We start from the raw sequence: 21,272 nt of genomic DNA on the forward strand, positions 1-21,272 counted from the left end.
AACGAGCTAACTTCTCTTGTGGTTGATTTTTCACTGCAAATTAGTTTTTACCGTTTTCAGCATTTATATTCTGCTTTCACCGTGTGTTGTTCAAAGTGTTCTAATTTCTGATTCTCATAACTTTAAAAATGCTTTGGTGTCCTGTACGTATATCTGCATAAGTGTGTTTTACTCTGGCAGAATCATTATATGAGAAATATAAAAAATCTAAAAAAAATAAACATGTCTTTACCGCGTGCACTAGAGGTGGGAATCACCATACATCCCACGATACGATATTATTGCAATTTTTAAAAATGTTTTGCGATATTCAGATTCTGTACATAAAGGTAAACTTTATCAATATTCATTTTCTCTAATATCAAAGTCTCACACTCAGTCTTTCTCTCATTTCAGTTTTATTGTTGACAAACTGAACGGTTTGTATTACAGTCTAGTCCAACTTAACTGAATCAACCATCTGGTACAATTATAGCTATTCTGAACTATGCAGTTTATGAAAACTATGCAGCCCCTTCAGCAACTGAAGAATTTGAAAGTAAATTAAAACAAAATATAATTTTACATTAAATAAAAAAGTTTTAAACTTCATTAAAATAAAACATGTCTTAAATTAAAATAAGTAAACTGTCATGTTTATTGCTGCCAAAAACAAGTGAAACACATTTGGACAGTGAAGGAATGTCAGGATTCTTGCTCAGAAAAAGGATCAACATGCTCTGAAGTCAGAGCACAAAAACCTTTTTGTAACAAAATATCGATTTCTGCTGTCCCTGTATCCATACATTATTAGAAACAAAATATCACCATACTACACAGTATCCATTTTTCCCCACCCCTCGCGTGCACACACACATAAATACATAAACACAGAAATATATCTTTCCTAAATATTTCTATCTCACGTTCTCTCAGCATTTAACCGTCTGCCTGGAATCATTTGCACCAAAGGACTTCAAATACTTTTCTTGTCAGAAGATCTTGTCCATTTTTAATCTATATTTTTCAAGTGGGACCTTACGACTGCTGTCCAATCAGATAGCGGCTGATAAGTGTGGCATGTAGCAGTTGGCTTGGCACATGTCGAGGCTCCCTGGCTGAGGCACAGGCTTGTTGGCACAGTTTGCACTTTAAGGGAGAACTTTTTGAAGAGGATGATCACCTTTCATCTTATCATTTTGCACAGTGACACAGACTTCAAAGGGAGCTGGTCATTTTTACTGGCACTGCCGTATGTGTATTTTTTGCGCGTGTGAGCTATTGACACGTTCCCAGAAAACCGTTCCAGGTTCTAGGACTGTGTTTAATGAAGGCAAGGGCATGGCTTCAAAGAGCTGCAATCCAATCTACATGTGTAGGAGTGCACGCACGCACACCTCTGCTCTCTGCAAATAAGAAAAAGTCAGAGCTCAGTCTCTCAGCCCGGTCTCGTAATTTGGCAACACACTTCCTAACCTTGACTTAGAGATGACTGAGATACAGACGGATATCCAAGAATGTCAAACTCGTATGAAAGGCACTGAATGTCAGAGAAAAAAGAAAAGAAGGATACAGCATTAAATAATGCGCACATGTGAGTCTGGCTGAAGTGGCATGGTGAAGGCGACTTGCTGAATTGTGATGAAATTTCAGAACGAATTCTAAAGGCGAAATCACACTAACGTTAGACCTGCGGCGAACCTCATTCCACATAATGTTGCTGCCAATTGTAACTTTCAGCCCGTACTCTGTGGATAGCTGCTGACAGCTGCACAGTTTCCAAATGGCAACTCTTCAGGATAAAAGATAAGATTCATAGCTTCGTTTTGAGATGTTTTTAGAGACGTAACGTAAATGCTTCTAATAGTTACGATTCTTAAAGCACTGAAAAGATTTCTCTCTGTTTAGAAACATGAGATAGGACCAGGCGCAGGCTTGACCCTTACACCGATTCTTCATGCTTTAAAGTTTACGAGTGTGCATATGTTTGGATGTGTTAGCACATGTGTGTGTGTGTGTGTGTGTGTGTTTGAACACATGCATGACTGTGTGTCTCCGGTGCCTTTGAGGTGTGTTAAGGTGTGTTTCTCTCTTTGATGTTTGGCATTGGGTTTATAAAAGGGCTGGTTTAAAGGCATGAATTTTGCATTGGTGTGTGTGTGTGTGTGTGTGTGTGTGTGTGTGTGTGTGTGTGTGTGTGTGTCAGCAGAGTGGATGTGGTTCACCTTGCACTGGCCACCTGTAAGCCATCGACAGAAATTAGTCTCTTTAGTCCTGATGGGATGCAGAGCAGAGAAGGAAGGGGCGGTGAGAATGTGGCAGCAGGGCTGTTGCTGGGTTTGAGGAGGTGTGTGTGCTTGTGAGTGTGCTTGTGAGTGTGCGTGTGTGTGGTAGTGGGTACTTGGGCGAAACATTTTTGAAACTGCATTTTCACTCTGCCATCGTGAGGCCGAGAGACCTGGAGACAAGGTATAGAGCGCACAATGGCACCATTTGTTTCTCATTTGTCTGTAGCGACTGTGTGTGTCTGTGTGTGTCTGTGTGTGCCTGTGTGTGTCTGTGTGTGCCTGTGTGTATCTGTGTGTGTGTCTGTGTGTGTCTGTGTGTGTGTCTGTGTGTGTCTGTGTGTGTGTCTGTGTGTGTCTGTGTGTGCCTGTGTGTGTCTGTGTGCACCTGTGTGTATCTGTGTGTGTGTCTGTGTGTGTCTGTGTGTGCCTGTGTGTGCCTGTGTGTGTCTGTGTGTGCATGTGTGTGTCTGTGTGTATCTGTGTGTGTGCATGTGTGTGCGCATGTGTGGGTAGTACTTATTTAATGCCGGTATTTTGGCGGCATGCCCAACCTCGCTACAGTTCTGCTCTGACTCTGCTAAACACGCACAACCTGGACTCATTACACTCAGTAAACAAATAAGTCATTAATAGCAGCCTGCAGGCAGCGCTCGCACAGATAGAAACATATAGAACATGTACATAATTGTGGACACACCAGCAACTACGCCCATGCCCTCCATGTCCAAGGCTCCTATTGGCTGTGGGCTTTGAGACTAGCGAGACTAATGATGTGGTCCCTGTATTCCTGCTTCCTGTCCTTCGCTGGAGGACTTCCTGTAGCAGAGTCATGTGTTCCTGATTACAGTCCCCATCTGAGAGCCCTGGAGCGGGACAGTTTTCCTCTGATACACTCACACTCCTACATACAGACACACATACACTAGATATAGAATAACCTGTGTGCGTCTCGTCAGATATGTGATATTGTTCAGCAGGAGCGCTGAGAGCATCTGTGTTTACTTCTCTTTAGCTTTCTCTGTTTCTGGTTTTCTGCCCTCAGTTTGCAGCCAGCAGGCTGTTTGCTGTCTGCTGCTCTTGTGTTTTACTCTCTGCCCTGCAGCTCAGATTTGGCCTCACAGCTGTGTGAGTGATCGGTGGGTTAGTTAGTTGTGTGTGTTTATCTGTGTGGGTGTAAACACAATAAACACAACACTGTAATTATCAAATCAATACAAACTTGTATCCATGTGAAAACACACACAGAAGCTTGTGTGTGTTTTATCCCCAACGTTGGACGACTACCATATTCTAACGACCCTTTAGGTCAAAACTACGATGCAGTTTGCTCTAAGCAGCCGACACCAGCGTCCATTCACTTATATCAAAGTACAGCCGTGGAAGATATTACACTACATCTCCGTACTCTTCAAAGACCTAAATTTATATGACAACGCAGTTACAGTGATTGTTACTGTCATTAACAATTTTGGTAACTTTAATAACTTATTAGCTGAAAAATCCGAATTTGAGTTTGGGGGGGTCAGCACAATCTGCTGGCAGTTCACTCTGTATTGTTGGAGAACAATTTCCAAAATTAAACAGAGTTACATAAAAGAATTGCTTCAACAGTCTGTTCATGTATAATTATTACTTTTGTCATTTAATTCTCAGAAAGGTTTTTACTGTCTTCATGGACCATCCTGCTGTTCTATAGACAGTTGGGTGTAAAGTTGTCACTCCTCATGTGTGGTCTTTAAAAAGTGTGCGTGCGTGTGCGTGTGTGTGTGTGTGTGTGGAGCCACTTTCCAAGGGGAAATTGTTAGCAAATAGCCTCCAACTGCTGGCCTTTTAGCTCTGCAAACACCGAAGGCCTCTCCCCACATCCCCTCCACTCAGCCACCACACCTCAAACACCCTCCCACTCTCTTAAAATTCACCTGCACAACAACCCCCGGGCTTCTGATCCTCTACTGCTCCCCTCTCTCCCCTTCTCCCCCTTTCTATCTCGCTTCTAGTCACTTAGACATTTCCATACCTATTCATCATTCCCTCTCCCGCCCTGTCTGTGTCTCCTTCACACACAGAGAGTCATTCCTGAGTGGGTAAATAGAGTAAATTGGGGCTGACCCCCAGGGTTAGCAGAGGCCATGCTCTCTTTTCATGTCAAAGCCATCTGAAGGCTGATTGGTTGATTGCAGTGCTCTCCGCTTCCAAAAGGCTCCCTTGTGCTGCTCTAATTGCCCTATCATGTGCACATACACATTCACATACTTAACACACTTGTGCACACATGCATGCACATACATGCAGATACACACACACATTCTTACAGCCAAATGACTTAATTGGTGTTAATTGCATAATGACAGTAGTGAATTGGAGCTGGGTCAGAGGTGACATAGGCTTGAGTGGGTACGGTGATGGAGAAAGGATGTTAAGAAGATGTGCGAGGAAAGTTCAGCAAACTTCATTCCTGAGTAGATTCCAATAAAACAACACAAGACTACAGCAGATACCTGTGCAGACACAGCATGTGTCATTTAAGTAGATCGGTGTGATATGATGGGAAAAAGAGTTTCTTTCAAACACAGGTAAGGTTGGAAAACATCTAATACATCTGGCAAGGTCCAGCAGCTGGAAGCAAAAGAGCTGAATCCTGCTCCAGCAGCGTTTGCTTTGACTCTCAGAACTGTTAGTCTCAGAAGGACGGAGCCAGAACACTTAGCACTTCATACTGAGTGAAGTCAGACAGGTATTATGGAACAGCAGGGCTATGTAGGACCTTATAAACTGCAAGCTTAAATTTGCTGTCAATTATGTTCCTATGTGGTAGCCAAAACAGGGATTTGAAAAATTCATTCTTTTTATGCCTCTGGCAGCAACATTAGTTCACCGTGGCCTTTATGCACTGGCCAGTAAAGAGAGCGTTATAGTAGCGCAGCAAGAAGAAAAATGCATGTATAGGTTTTTGGTATGTGCTTGAGACTTTATAGCTCAGCTACAGAATGATACAAAAATACAACTTTTTGTTGAGCTTGCATGACACGAGTGACTTAATGAGTGAGGGCTTATGTTTTTGACCCCTGCAGCGCTTAAAGAAACGAGCTCCACCAAAGCTTTTTCATGTTTAAGACACGTTCTGAAGAGATGGCACAGAAACCTCGTTCTAGCTTTAGATAGGATGGACCTGCACTCCCTACTTGATATTCATTACAGTGACTAACTGAGAATACTGGAGACTGGCCAATATAGCAACATTAGTCTGTCTCCGTCTGTATTTCTTTTTCTTCACAACTCTAACACGAGCAATCCTTGATCTGATTGCAAAGTTGGCACACAGCAGCCTTTTGTGATATAGCGGGATGCTCTATATGCGTAACACAAGGATTCAATTTGACTCAGCCCACATCTCTAAGTGTGTGTGTGTGTGTGTGTGTGTGTGTGTGTGTGTGTGTGTGTGTGTGTGATTGCCCGGGCAGCTGAAAGGGGTCTATTGGTGAAAACGTTTAAGTCATCATCATTAGAGAGTTGTTGGTACAGAGCTATGTTTTACTGAAGGACGTAATTGGCCGTCATAGTGCTGTGTAATCTTCTCATATTCTATGAAAACAGTCAAAGCTATTGGCCATAATGGCCTGTTTAAGGTGGGACCTTCCCATGTTAAACATCCATATGGACGGGGACGGAATGAAAAAGGGAGACGGTTCAGTGTAATGTTGGGCGAATACCAGGAGTCACATGTTCTGCCTCTGTGCTGCACCATGCACACTTATTTCCCTTTATTTTATCTCATATAAAAATACTGAATGGTCACATGCATACATACATATATATATATATATATATATATATATATATATATATATATATATATATATATATATATATATATGTATGTACTAATAGATGTTGAAGCTGATATTAAGTGGATTGGGTGATTTCAAAACCAGAGCTTCTCAAATGGAAACAATGTTGCTCCTGAGACCACCCGGGATTCATTTCTCTTTGTGAAAATGTTATTGTGTGTATGTGTGTGTGCTTTTGTGTGCGTGCCTAGATTCTGCTGCAAGTAAATGAGTATAACCGTGCACACAACTGTGTGTTTTTCTTCCAAGTGTGTTTGTGTGTCCTTGTGTGTGGGAATTACAGAATTCCTCCTGTTTATAGGAGGGAGTGAAAAGTGATGGAAGGTATGGAGAGAGCAGGGCCGTGATGACATAGCCGTATGTTCAGCCCTGTGGATGTGGGCCACTCTATATTAGATCTATCATGAGGCTTCATCTGCATGCTTCCTATACCATTCGTAGCTTCACTGTACATGTGTTAGTCTCATCAGTGTTACTCATATGTACATGTCACGTTCATACTTGTAATGTCTGAATGTACTTTGTCATACCTCTTGCATACCTGAAGTGTGTATTTGAGTGCATGAATCGAGTGGTTTTGAAGCACAGATGATAGATCTATGGTCTCCTCCTGGTTCTTCAAATAGACTTCCCCCGGGCTCCTCTGGACACAAAAGGAGCTGTCACTCACTACATTTTTGATCTTACTGTGTGTTCATTCAAATATGTGAGCGTGTTGTTGGTAGTAGAGGGTTTGCATGTGTAAAATGCCTTTATGTGTGGAGCTGTCACCTGTTCCTTCTGCTCTCTACAAGCCCGTCTCTGAGCGAGCCTTTGATGTAGTCAACAGGAGATTCCTGCAGTGTGAAATAGCCCAGGCCAGATTTACTCAATGAAAGAGCAAGCCGTAACCACTGTTATTACACCTTTAAACATCACGCCATGTTTCTGTCTCTCTCTTGTTCTCTCGCTCTTAAACCGTCTGTGTTATTTGCTGCTTTTTACATGTGCAATGACTGTACTTGTGTACAAGTGTACATAAATGTTAAACTGAAGTGAATTTTCTGGGAAATATTTAGTGCAGTGTCAAAAGTTTACCCTCCTGCATTTTTAAGACTCTACTCTTCTTAAGTACAAGAGAGAGAAACAACTTAAGCTACATTAAAACCTGCAGCAGTTTAAACCGACTCCAAACGTGACAACATCTAAAAAGCAAAATATCATTTTGTGTTTATTATTTATACAACTTTCATTGTCATGGGACATGTCATACTGTGCTGTAGTGCAGCACAACTCCAGGAATTCAATATCTATGGTGTGAACCAACATAAACTTTTATAATTAACTGAAGAAAAGTTCAAAAGTGTCTAAACCTTGGAAACAAATGTTTTTAACAAAGGTCAAACTGTGTCGTTCAGTGTCAAAATAATCAGAGATGAGAAAAAAAGAAAGAAAGAAAAAAGTGTCAGTGTCGCTGAAGCAAAGCTCACCTGTTCCTAAAGAAAAGCTGTAAAGAAGCTGATGTGGAATTAATCTGGGCTTGACTGCAGCTCATTGTCCTCCAGCACTGTTCCCACACTTGTAGGAAGAAACAGTTTTCATGAATGTGACAAATGACACATTGCACTTGAAAATGACTCTTTGTAAGCCCAACAACAGAGACGGGGGAAGCATTAAGTCTTTCACACCCTCTCGCTCGCTCAGAGACTCTCAGAGTCTGACTTTAGTGTGTTATTTCACACAGGTGGTTAGGCGTGTCTGGCTGAGCTGTTGAACATGTGTCAGAGCCCAGGTGGAGAGAGACACAATGTAATTATGTCTGAAAAACACTATGCACATAACAGAAACATTACAAATATGTGTAATAGCAGTCAAACATATCTGTAATGCACCTCATGCTAATTTATTGTGGTAACCTTAAATATGGAGGCTAGGATCCAAATAAAGTAAAAGAGATGGTGACCAGGAGAGTAGAAATCAGAATTATGATGCAGACCTTTCAGTGTGTAGCAGCAATGATGCCAAGACATACAGCACCAGGGCGCCTCAGGGAGCAAGCCTGTTTACTCAACCACCACCGGGCACATTTACAACTCAGCTGGCATGTGTAAGCATGCAAACGTCATCCTAGATAGCTATTCTTACTCAAGATGCACATTCTTAAAGTGTAGATATACATTTAAATATTCAGGAGCTTATATTAAACATCAATCAATCCATTTTTCCTGCTTAACCAATTCAGGGTTGCTTGGAGACTGGAGCTTATCCCAGCTGTCATAGGGCGAAAGTACCCACTGGAAGAGTCGATTGCAGAGTTTGCTTCTTTAATTTTTCAGCCCAAGGGGGGTTGCTGATGGGACAACATCCACAGATCTTGTTCTGTGCAGAATTTCATTTGGAAGTTTGGATGAAAACTAATATGAGGAGCAGTGGTTAAGATAGCAGAAAGTTAGGGGTGGGGAAATGGATACTGTGTATCATGGTGATATTTTGTTTGCTAATAATGTATGGATACAGGGACAGCAGAAATCGATACTTTGTTACAAAAAGGTTTTTGTGCTCTGACTTCAGAGCATGTTGATCCTTTTTCTGAGCAAGAATCCTGACATTCCTTCACTGTCCAAATGTGTTTAACTTGTTTTTGGCAGCAATAAACATGACAGTTTACTTATTTTAATTTAAGACATGTTTTATTTTAATGAAGTTTAAAACTTTTTTATTTAATGTAAAATTATATTTTGTTTTAATTTACTTTCAGATTCTTCAGTTGCTGAAGGGGCTGCATAGTTTTCATAAACTGCATAGTTCAGAATAGCTATAATTGTACCAGATGGTTGATTCAGTTAAGTTGGACTAGACTGTAATACAAACCGTTCAGTTTGTCAACAATCAAACTGAAATGAGAGAAAGACTGAGTGTGAGACTTTGATATTAGAGAAAATGAATATTGATAAAGTTTACCTTTATGTACAGAATCTGAATATCGCAAAATATTTTAAAAAATTGCAATAATATCGTATCGTGCGTTAAGTATTGTGATAATATCGTATTCTGGGATGTATGGTGATTCCCACCTCTACATAAAGTACACAGTCCTCTCTTTTCACTGTCGCTTCACAGTAGCTTATAGCAGCGTCTGGATAAACACAGAGTGAATTTGAGTCACAGATGCATGGCACATACCCGCTTCATTATTATAACTTAGACTATTAAATCCTCATATTGTCTTCAGCCAAATGTGGAATTCCCTCCACCACGAAATGGGGAAGAATCACTTACATCAGCCAGAAAAAACAGGAGGAATGATTACAGTTTGCAAAAGTTGTTTCAGTGTTTATATGGACTTGAGTATTTGGAATCTGGGGGAAATGGGAACCTATCTTTCAAGGTTTTGAGTGTCCAACTGCTTTAATATCAACTTATATTTTTAGCCCCAAGTGTTTAGAGCTGAGGGAAATAAAGAGCAAGAGGCAGTCCAAAACCAACTCCTCACATCTCTGTTTTTTTGCTTTGCTTTCTTTTCTTTTTTCATCCTGACATCTAAGTTTATGTTACAAATATTTTCCAAGTTGCCCCACCTTGAGTTATGCCACAGGACACCAAATCTACTATCCAATGTCAAAGTCTAGCTAGTATTTGGGTTGACTTTTCCTTTAACAAGGTAAGTGGAGTGAGACAGCTGTCACCTGTCATTACAGCCGACCGGCGGAGATATGTCAGATATGCCGTTTAAACAGAACTACTCAAAGATGTGGGGTGAAGTGAGTGATGGTTGAAAGTCACAGTCTGTGACCTGAGAAAGCTCCTACTAAACATCAGCACATGACCTTGCTTGGGAGGCCCGAATTCTTTCAGCTTTAAGCCGATACTATTCCCAGCACAACCAGGCAAAATGGACCGACTTCACACACACACACAACTACACAAAGCCGCATTTATTTCGTACAGCGAATTTGAAGAGTTATGGGAACTCTGCACACACTTTACTAAATCACTTTTTTCATTTAGTGTGAACTATCAGCAACTTTTATTTTCCCGATATCAATAAGATATCTGGGAAATCACGTCGTAAGTTGGAGGAGCCAAAAAGAAAAGTGATCCCTAACATCGCCAGCACATCAATATTCCCACATCACAGAGTTTCACAGAGAGAGAACAGGTTTACATACATTGCAGTCCCAGTTCCCCTCCATGTCTTTCTTGGCTAATAAAACAAAAATAAGTATTTTCTAGCCAGTGCATTAGAACCTGTCGCATGAATCCCACAGCACGGCTAAACGTTTAGCACTGTCAGCGTCGATGGCTCTATCAGTGCTTATTTAATGGGTACAGGGTGTTTTCAGCAGTAAATATTGTGAAGCTATGAGTCGTTATGTCAGAACAAATGAGGATTATTTACTCTCTATCTGTGCACGGAGCCAAACCTGTCACGTTCTACGATGCTTATTTATGATCTGCTGTATCTCCCTTTACGTTTCCCTGGCAGGGCTCCCACATCGTCGCGCAGAGCGCTCCAAAAGGTCGTTAAAGGTTCAAGATGGCTGGAAAAGTAGCATCTGCGTTTTTTAAGTCATAGTGTAAAACCCCCTAAAAGTGTTTCAGGGGTTTGCAGGCATTTTATAGTTGAAAGAGTCTGAGGGATCAGAACTGGCTCAGATAAGTGTTCATCACCTTAATGTGTTTGTCTCCTGCCAGGTGCCCCTATAGTTTCACTGACGCCCTCTCTCTGTCTTACTTACGCCACCTTTTTACTCCACTCTCCGGCTGCAAAGTATTCCCGACCAAAACCGTCTCCCTCACCTTTTTCCCATCAAGCTTTGCTCCTTTTCCAACATTGTCCTCTCTGGCTGTGAGACCCCTTTGTTTAGTCTAACTGCACCTACACACACAAACACAACTAAAACTAAAACCACTCCCCTGCTGATATTCATATTTAATCCTGGGATCATTCTAGACAGGAAGTAGTATCATATCAATGAGATTAATGTGTTATTATGATCTCTATCAAATATTATTATTAAATGTGCACAGAATTAGCAGCTTGAAAAATCATCTTATTTTTATTACCTTCACTCTTTCCCTCCACACTGACACAGAGGTCATGCTGTGGAGATTGTTAGCAGACCACCAAGCTTTGGGAAAGCCTCCTTGTTTATCCCCAGTTTATATCCTATGTGTCTGTAGTGTCCTGGGGCTACACTGACCTCAGGGACAGTCATGATTGGTTCTTCCTGAGACTGGACTTAACCTGGTATTAAGTGCTACAGTGCAGCTGTGCTAGCACGAATGCACTCAGTCCACTTGACATCAACCTCGACTTTGTCGCTCTGCTTTAAACTTGTTTTTGCACTTTTTCCATTTGAATGTTCACGAGTGAGGCAGGCAAAACCGTGGTTTGTGAGAAAAATGCACATGCATGTTAAACAGAGAGTGAACCACCAATCAGAATCAGCGCTCGCCCACACGGGGAAAATGAGCAATTTTCAAAAGGTTCAAACACTCGTTCAACACGAATCACGTCCATGTGAACTTGTCTACCTCAAATAGCTCCTGAATAGACATTATGATCGGATTTTGTTTACACAACTGTTCCACACACAGCTGCTGATTTATGTACACAGACACACAAACCCAGATCTACATGCAGGTGCAGATACGCAGCCCTGCATTAAGGTAAGCCTGGTATTCCCTAAGAGCAGACTGTGATCTCAGGGATCATGTTTATTTATTGAACTGATGTCAGTGATCATCAGTAGATCTGTGATCAGACCAAACTGACCAAACTGACCAAACCATTAAATCCTCATCTTGTCTCTGTCCAGCCACACATCTACAGATGTTAGAATTAGGTGGAAATGTTCAAAACCTTTTTGCTTTGTCACAGATGGAGAGTGATAATCCGCCATTTATTATTCATGCATGTTCCACCTGGTGAAAATGTCTAAAATATTTCGTGTGGTGGTGAGATATTCTCATCTATTGTCTTCTACCTGGTGTGAGGGCGAGTTAAGAGCAGAAACTGGACTGAGCTGTGGGCCGTAAAGAACATGTGGAGAAACAGTGACTCTACGGGCAGTTAAAGAGAGGAAGCAACTAGTTGGGTCAGGAGTGAAAACTGATGGGTCAGTGGAGCTGATGTCATCTTGACAAGACATCAAGAGGAGGGTGGAGCATTAGCAGCACCCTAGAAAACTACGTAAATAAACCCAGCATCATTCCTGTACCGTGTGTCCTCACAAATGCAAAGAAGGGAAATAGCACACTAGTGTTGCTTTATGTGCAGAGTAGAGCTTTCACTGTTTCTCTTCCTTCTTTTGCATCTTGCAGGCAAAGGTCTTGACACCAGCTCACTTTCTCTCTCCTGCCTTATAAAATACGATAATTACCACATAAAGTCATACGTGTTTGTTCTGGTTGCATTTGAGTGGGTTGAACCTAAAAATGCAACTGTAAGTAAGTACGTAAAACTTATTTATATAGCACATATCACAGATAAAAAGTGCTTCACAATAAGATCAGACAAGTTAAAATATAAAAATGTCTTCAGCTGCTTTGTAAAGGAGTCAGCAGAGTCCAGACAGCGTAAAGACAACAGCAGGTCCCACAGCCTCGGAGCCTGAAAAGCCCGACGTGTTTTAAACCCGGTACGTGGGACCTCCAGTAGCCTCTGATCCACACACACATGCATAGTTACTGACGACTGATACAGCCGTAGCTACGCAGCCCTAATTCAAGGCAAACCTGTGTGTGTCTTCATTTTCCACAGACTAAAAGAAACAAACCATTAAACTCCAGACTTGTCTCTGTAAACTGCATTTTCAATCTACCTCAATGCCACCATGCACCTCCCGCCACCCCACCCTCCTCCTCCCCAGACCCCCACACCAAGCTCTCTACACACCAGCATGAGCGAGCACTACAACCAGACTTGCATCCACTTTGGTTTTTTTGCAAATGGGGGTGAGAGGCTGTTACCGTGTCAGTCGGCGTGGCCTCTTATCGGACCATCAGGCTACCCTCAGATTCTCTTTCCAGATGGAGGTGAGATAGGGCTTCAGAGGCCCAGACCCCCGCAAACACTGAGATCATGGAGGCCTCTCCTGATCTCCTACCTGATGGAGGTTCTTTAATGTGGGCTCAGGTTTCACTTGTCTCCCCTGCCTGGCTGGGCCTGTGCTGCTTTCAAGATGCAGGCATGTTCAGGCCTCTTAGGCCTGGTTCTGATGGCCCGCCACCGCTGCATGTCAAGGTCACGCTCCGGGTCGAGGGGTTGTTATGAGACGCAAGTAGCTGTAGCGCACTAGCCTCAGTATGAAAGCAGGTACAGTAGTGGGTTGCATACACAGAGTTTGACAACCATGCAGCTGGCCCACAGTAGAGCTCACACACTTCTCACACTAACATAAACACTGCCACTCACACTGTGCTGAGAGGGAAGGAGAGGGAAGGAGGGAAGGAGGGAAGGAGAGGGAAGGAGGGTGAATCATGAGGGAAAAGCTCAGAGATTAGTTAGAGATCAAAAAGACTCGGAGCTGAGAGATCCAGTTTTTACTGTTGTTGCACAAACCTGTTGTTTGAACTTGCATGAACATAATGCGCTGTTTTATGGTTTCTTTTTTACTGTAGGGCTTTTTAAATGATTGATGAATATTTTAGTCCCACCGGTAACCCTTTTGCAGCATGTGCTGCTTTTTGCCTGCATACTTGTGTGTGTGTGTGTGAATGTGTCAAAACAACCTGCGCATTAGCTACTGCAGAGTCTGCCGTATCATTAGCACACTGGCACACCGTGGCTGGACCAGGGAACTCAGCTCCATCCACAGAGAGCCTTCCATCATTCCTCACCGGATTAGAGACAGAAAAACATAAAGGGAGGGAGCGAGTTGGAGGGGAGGACTGCTTGTTTACGTTCTGGAGCTGGCACAGTTTTAACTGTACTTTCTGCTGAAATAATAGAAGCTGAAATTGCTACTATGTTCTCTCTCTCTGCTTATTTCAACCTGATGTCAATTTGAAAAGACGCAAACAGCCGAAGCAAGCGAAGCGGCGTTTGAGCGAGAGGCAAGTTCAGAAAAAGCATGTGAGGCGTACTCGGTGTCCGGCTCGCTTACAGATGCACGCTGCCTCTCCGTGGGACTTTAATGAGTTTGATACATGAGATATATTTTTTTCAACAACAGTCAACTCCACCTAGTGGTGTTTGTACTGAATAGATTTCTGGCTGCAGTGAGGAATGGACTGTTATGAAGGAAACAGTACACCAGCAGTTGTTTATCTGCACTGAGTCACTTTGCCCTGAGATTGCCGGGAAGGGAGGATCGATACTACGCTTGTGGATATGACTCCCACAAAAGCTACAAACTCCGCAGACGCCTCTGAGATCTTTGTGGCACAAGCCGTCCATTGCCAGAGAGACTGTTAGTGGGTCTGCTCTGCACCTCTGGCCTGGCATCTGTGGGGCTTGCTCACACTTGCTCTCACCCAGCATGTGTTTGCTCAGATGAAGGAAATTATGTAATTAGCCTGTGAGGGATTGTTTTCTTTTACTCTTTACCCCCCTCTCTCTCACTCCCTGCATTTACCCGTCTCTCTCTTTCCCTCCATCTTCTTTTTTTTCACCCTGTCTCTCAGTCCTGTGACAGCAGGAGATGGTTCCAATTTAACCCAGGCCACACCCTCCGTTAATTGCCAGAAACCATCAGTGGAAGAAAATGAACACTTGTCATACAGATCCATCTGAGCTGTTGAAGAGCAGCTTTGTTAAACATCAAAGCGAGAGAGAGATGTAATAGGGAGTGGACGCAGAAGCTTTGGATGTGTGGGGGACTGTGTCTGGCTGAGTTAGACTGGGATGTGTGCTGGGAGATGGGTTCAGGGGTACATGCAGGCAGTATCGGGGGAGGGAAACCTGGCATTTTGCTCTCTAATTCCAGCCGGCCTGGAGGCCTGGAGCGCTAAGAAGGGCCTCACTGTTGCTCTCTGCATCAGCCAGGTATTGCTTACATAAAAAGCAAGTGAAAACAGCTGTAGGGATAATTAGCTTGATTCTCCATTACATGCCATGAGGGCCAATAACTAAAAAATGGAGTTTTGTTTGGGTTAGAGCTGCAGCCCCAACCAGGAGGAAGTTGTAAAAGTCAGGCAGAGAAAAGAAAGAAAGAAAGAGGGGGGGTCGAGGGGAGAAGGAGCAAGCTCTTGAAGCAATTGTTGAGAGGAGATACTTTCTCTTCCTGACCACATTTAAAGGGTTTGAAAAGGCTACGATCCTAGGATGATGGCATGGCCATGTGATCTCAGTTTTTTGCTTTATTTTCCTCCTTTTTTAGTGCTTTTAGTTCACAGCATTGTGTGACATCAGATTCGTGCTTTCAGACTCACTTTACAGTTTCACTTTTGCACCTTAAGCTTTTCCTGGGAACTTTCTTTCTTTCTTTTTCTTCTTTGTTTGTTTGTTTTTACCATCACGGAGCATATCTAGTCACCACTAGTGTAAGGCTCTGATATATGATAAGAGATTTCCTGGCAGCAGTTTCAAAACAGTAAGATATGAATGCTCACATACTATGTCAGGATTTACAGATTTCCTCCAAAAAAACGAAGTCATGACTATTAAGACAGGAAGAAAATCCCCACTGTGCTTGTATTTCACCCTAAACAGCTTCATCATCATACAACCAACTGACTTGCTTTATGTCTCCCCTCTCTGTAGACTGAGCTGGGGGGGTTCTTTGTGCTGGTAATTGAATTTAGTGTGTTTCTCTTTTTTCTTAGTGTGACAGAGCACCAACCACAGGGCTAATTCCAAGTGAAAGAGCAGCACTCTAACACTGGTGGTCCCAAACCTCTGCAAGGATCCATTTAACAACAAGTTTATATAAGTAGCACTTAAAGACAAGAAGGAGTTCAGCCGCATTCAGACTCTGGGATTTCATATCCAGTCCTCATGACGGACGAGTAGATAACAAAGCAGAATATCCACTTCCTGAATCATTTCTACACAATGTTTCTATAAAAACAGGCGGTGTGTTTAGTCATTCATTCATTTATTTATTTACTTACCTCCTTAACCTGAAATAAACATCAGATGTTGCTAATTTTGGTACTAATCATTCACACACACGTACCCATCGTCAAGGAAGCCAGGAGAGGAGGGGTAGGGATGGAAGTTACATCGGGATGAGGAATGGCTGTTTGGAGTTTGAGACCTTTCCAGTTAAAGTATAAAGCAAATTTATGTTTAGTATTAGTAGAGGTGGGAATCACCATACATCCCACGATACAATATTATCACAATACTTAACGCACGATACGATATTATTGCAATTTTTAAAATATTTTGCGATATTCAGATTCTGTACATAAAGGTAAACTTTATCAATATTCATTTTCTCTAATATCAAAGTCTCACACTCAGTCTTTCTCTCATTTCAGTTTTATTGTTGACAAACTGAACGGTTTGTATTACAGTCTAGTCCAACTTAACTGAATCAACCATCTGGTACAATTATAGCTATTCTGAACTATGCAGTTTATGAAAACTATGCAGCCCCTTCAGCAACTGAAGAACTTGAAAGTCAATTAAAACAAAATATAATTTAACATGAAATAAAAAAGTTTTAAACTTAATTAAAATAAAACATGTCTTAAATTAAAATAAGTAAACTGTCATGTTTATTAAACACATTTGGACAGTGAAGGAATGTCAGGATTCTTGCTCAGAAAAAGGATCAACATGCTCTGAAGTCAGAGCACAAAAACCTTTTTGTAACAAAATATCGATTTCTGCTGTCCCTGTATCCATACATTATTAGCAAACAAAATATCACCATGCTACACAGTATCCATTTTCCCCACCCCTAAGTATTAATACTTTCATTTTTTTCCTCCTAGTAATAATGGCAGCGAATCGGATGTGTTGGATGAGTTGTTAACGTTTTGGTTATCAGTAGTTGTGCTTTGAAGATTCGGGTCAGTGTTTGCAGTTATTCTGCAGTTTATCACATTCCAACACTTTTACCGTTTTCATTTTGCCGTTACACAAAACCATTTCTCTTCCTCCACATGTCTTTGCCACTTTCTGGCAAACATCAAATTCTTAGCTCATCCTCCTTTTTTCTCTTGTTGCATTACTGCATAAGGAAATATCTGCAAGTTGTTTCTGTTACACATCATCCAATGGAAGAACATCTGCTGGAACGAGTAATTTAAGGGGCGTATAAAGTCATAAGAGCAACTATGGACTCGGTGACAGTTACTACCTCACTAAGCTGAAATGCAGTGAACACGCAGGTGACTTTTCTTTGGTGGATTTAGCTGTAAAAAAAAAAAACTTTGACCTTTTGGCACAAAAGGCTTTAAGCGCCCTGTCAGAGCCATCTGAGCTCACTCAATTATCCCACGCGTGGTCCTGTCTGACATAATGTGCTTTGCTTTATCACATTCATAAAGCTGCAAAGAAAAAGAAATGAAAAAGTCGTGACCACAAAGGCAACACTTCAAATAAGGAACAAAAAGTTTCATATGATTTTAACACTCTGTCACAACACGCTGACATGTGAAACAATCACAGGTCGATAAGCGTACACACATTCACGACCACATACCAACACACGTCCTCATTAACAGCACGAACGCAGGCGTCACGTGTGAGTTTGTGTAGTGAATGCGTCTGTTGTCTGGAGGTAGTGAGGTGCTGACAGAGAAGAAAGAGGAGCAGTCTTCAAACACATCCACGGGCAGGTCGTGCTCGCCGTTATGCCCTGCCAGGGGCCATATTTGTTGATTCTTGGGCCTCCAAATCATTAATTTAAGTGCAAAGAAACCTGAGAACGGCCTCGAACCCACCGAGGCAAAGTCTCACACACACACACATGCACATATTTATTTGGTAAAACTTACATCCAGGAACAGTGACGTGTGCACGTGCTCACATACACACCCTGCATTGCATAACAAATGATTTCACTTTAATTGCTGTTCCTGTTTATTTACCTCTGCCTGTAATGGATGGTCCTTTTTTTTAGCTGAGCAGCCAATCACAGTGAAGCAGAGCCGCCCAGCAAATCTGGAACAATTACTTGTAATTTGACTTACATACGCAGCAAACACCAACCCAGGACGCGACAGTTCATTACCATTAATTGTTTAAGTGTTTTGGGATCTTTATGTATTTACCTGTGCACATATCTAAGTTTGTCTTGTTCCTTCACTATGCCCCTGATGACTGATGATAATGTCTTCAGTGATTGGTAGTTATTTTCGGGCCTGTTTGCTCAGCCAATGAGGCGCCCCCAGCGTACCAGACATACATCATTGTTTCACAGCCCTCAGGAAAGAAGTGAGTTGTTACTGACTGCTGTGCGGCCGACTAACAGACACATTCCTATAGTTTTTTCTTTTTATTAATGAGCTCTTGATGTTTGAGTTGCTGCCAACTGCATTTAGGGAATTCTTAAGGAGCTCTGGAGACTTGCCAGACAGTCACAGGAAGAAACTGGTCAAGCTATAGCATAAAAACACAAATGTCCACACTGGACTCTATTGTCTGCGTCTGTTTGTCCAGCAATGTGATGTAACCTCTTTGGAGATCACTGTGGAAATTAAAAACAACCTAACGTCACCGACAAGAAAATGCATTTTCACACACCGATGTGACACAGAGAGTTTAGCTTTTGTTTGTTGTATTCTTTGCATTTTACATGTTTTACTAACTTTGTTCTCAATGTTTCTTCTCACAGCTCGTCGAATCAGATACCAGGCATCAGCTGCAAGAACACAGATGCACCGGCTCATATATCCTTCACCGTCGTGACCACCAGACCTGATTAAACACAGATATAAATGCACACTCGAGCACCCACCATTGCACTGGGATTCTGGTGAAGTTTTCAAATGGGCAGAAATGAGTTATTCTAGCAGCTGGTATGCAGTGGCCCACAGAAGACCTGGGAACACTGTGTGTGCACCTCATCAGAACATCTGGCATCAGTGTGGCAAGCGCTCCACTGCCTTCATTTCTCCAGCTTTCTTCAGTTGGAAGCTGGATTTGTTTTACAGTACCGTGGTGCTACAGAGTGCTGGCTTCTCATCAACAACTGTTGACTATGAGTGCGGCCGAGCTGAGCCAGAGGAACTCCTGCCAGCTCCAGACTCTTTTATGGTAGCATGAACAGTATTCACGTTTGCAGCTAAATATCAGACTCGTGTAAATATGACAACACGGACCTTGTAATCCATGATCCACAGAGACCTTCTCGATGTATTGTGCCAAAGGAGATATCTGCTGAGATGCATTACTGAAATGACACTGCAACTGAGTGCTTTGTAAAACCACCCTTACCCATCTCCCGTTTCCTGCAGAGAGATCAGCACAAAATGCTGATGATTAGCTTCCTTCTTTTCCAAGAACAGGCTCCTCAGTCCTGGGAGGGAAACACAGCTGACCTCAAAGCAGCCAACTTATTATAAGTCTGTATACATTTCTCCTTGTGTTCGTCTTGCCTCCCTTCACTGTTTAATGAACCACTTTCATGTTCTGTTTGATTTTCTGCAGCTGAAACTATTTGAGTGCCACTTTTCTTCTTCTTCTTTTTTAAATATCACAGATTCACGTGACTTATTGTTCTGATTTCAGCGAGTGGTGTGTTCTGTTACTGTCTATTGATCTGTGAATCTGACTGACGAATCTGATTATAATCAAGTGTCTTGCATTAATACTTTTTTCACTGTACTGGAGCTTGACCTGATGTGATGACGATGTACAACTGCAGTTTGATTTAGCAGCATAGTGGTGTTTTCATTTGGTTGTTACCTAATATGTACAGTTTTTGTAGTGTGTGTGTGTGTGCGTGTGTGTTCGTTGTGATGATATGAACGTTTGGGGTGACAGCGGTCGCCCTTGACTTCCTCCACAGTGGTTTGCAGTGATCAGCCTGTTTCTGTTGTTTGAATAAAATATTGGTTTCACAAGAACTGAGCGAACTGTGCAAACTGTGTGCGCTGCATCAGCGAGGCCACAGCGTGAGCACTGGTGCTGGGATGGTTGATAAATATGAGTGTTTTTCACAAGTTTAAAGTCCCCCCCCCCCCCCACTAATGGCATCAACAATAGTTTCTTGCACTGCACGAGAAAGATTTTTTTTTCCTTTTTTTCGGTTTTCATGGTCGACCAATTCTCTCTCTCTCTCCCTCATAAACTCAGCCAGATGTTGCCCTTTTTTATCCTGGGGGACTTGTGGGGGGGTAGGGGTAGTGAGGCATGGTGGTGCTGGGTAGTGGTGGGGGTGGCTAAGGATGTTTTAAAGTGTTCTCTGACACAGTCAGACGTCTGCAGCATTCAACATGGTAACGCTGTGAGCCCAAACTGCCCCGGACTCAACGCTGTCGCAGCTACAACACAACACTATTACAGTCCCACACTGTGTGAAAACAGCCAAAAGCATTGTTAATATTAAGTCTCAATATATAATAAGATCCAGCTTTCAGTTACACACATGGAGTGTGGTGTTAACACTTGATGGCTACTGTTAGATCATATGTGGTGACTATGGGACTGGAATGGCAGCTCTCACTGGTCCAAACAGCTCTGAAGTCCATCACTGCACAGAGAGGATTCAAACACAGGGAACAGTGGTAACCACGGCACCACCACGTATAAAACATGTAAAAATGTAGCTTTGCATCATACTAAGTAGCTCATTTGAAAGAAAACACAGCTTACACTTGGATTTTGTCCAAGTGCTGTAAAAGACGTCACAAAAAAGCTAGCTGGGAGCCAAATCAGGCATTTTCCATCACACGATGTAAAGGAAAGGCAGCAGACCTGCGAGATTGATGGCGCTTAATTAAGGCAACTACATCAGTGTAATCATCTCCTCCATCAGTTAAAAGCAAGTCTTTATTTTGGTCCACAGGCAGACATACAGGTGACTGTCTGCTTGCATTAATTTTAGCATTGTTTTACTTCTTTCACTGTTATCCTGTCTCTGTTTCCTCAAACCAGCTTCTGTCCATCGCAATTGAAAACTACACGTCTTTCACCCTTGAATGGCCTCATTGTGCACACACTGAGTAATCGACAGTGTGACACATTAAAAGGATTGAACACTTTACCCTCAGACTGTACTCCGTGAAAAATATCGAACTATGAGCTGACAGATTCCTGCAGCATGTTTTGAGA

General features: G+C 42.3%; 1 protein-coding gene across 1 annotated transcript in view; it reads left to right on the top strand.

Annotated features, from left to right (window-relative positions):
• Window positions 1–20,057, top strand: part of LOC102793035 (ERC protein 2) — a 158,419-nt gene extending 138,362 nt beyond the window's left edge. Inside the window, exon 19 of the mRNA XM_087834055.1 lies at window positions 18,832–20,057. The gene's annotated coding sequence lies outside the window, so the exon portion shown is untranslated. The remainder of the gene's footprint in view (window positions 1–18,831) is intronic.
• Window positions 20,058–21,272: the final 1,215 nt, after the last annotated feature.

Source organism: Neolamprologus brichardi, chromosome 20, assembly GCF_056152115.1.
Source record: "Neolamprologus brichardi isolate AB-2024 chromosome 20, ASM5615211v1, whole genome shotgun sequence".
Classification (NCBI taxonomy): Eukaryota; Metazoa; Chordata; class Actinopteri; order Cichliformes; family Cichlidae; genus Neolamprologus; species Neolamprologus brichardi.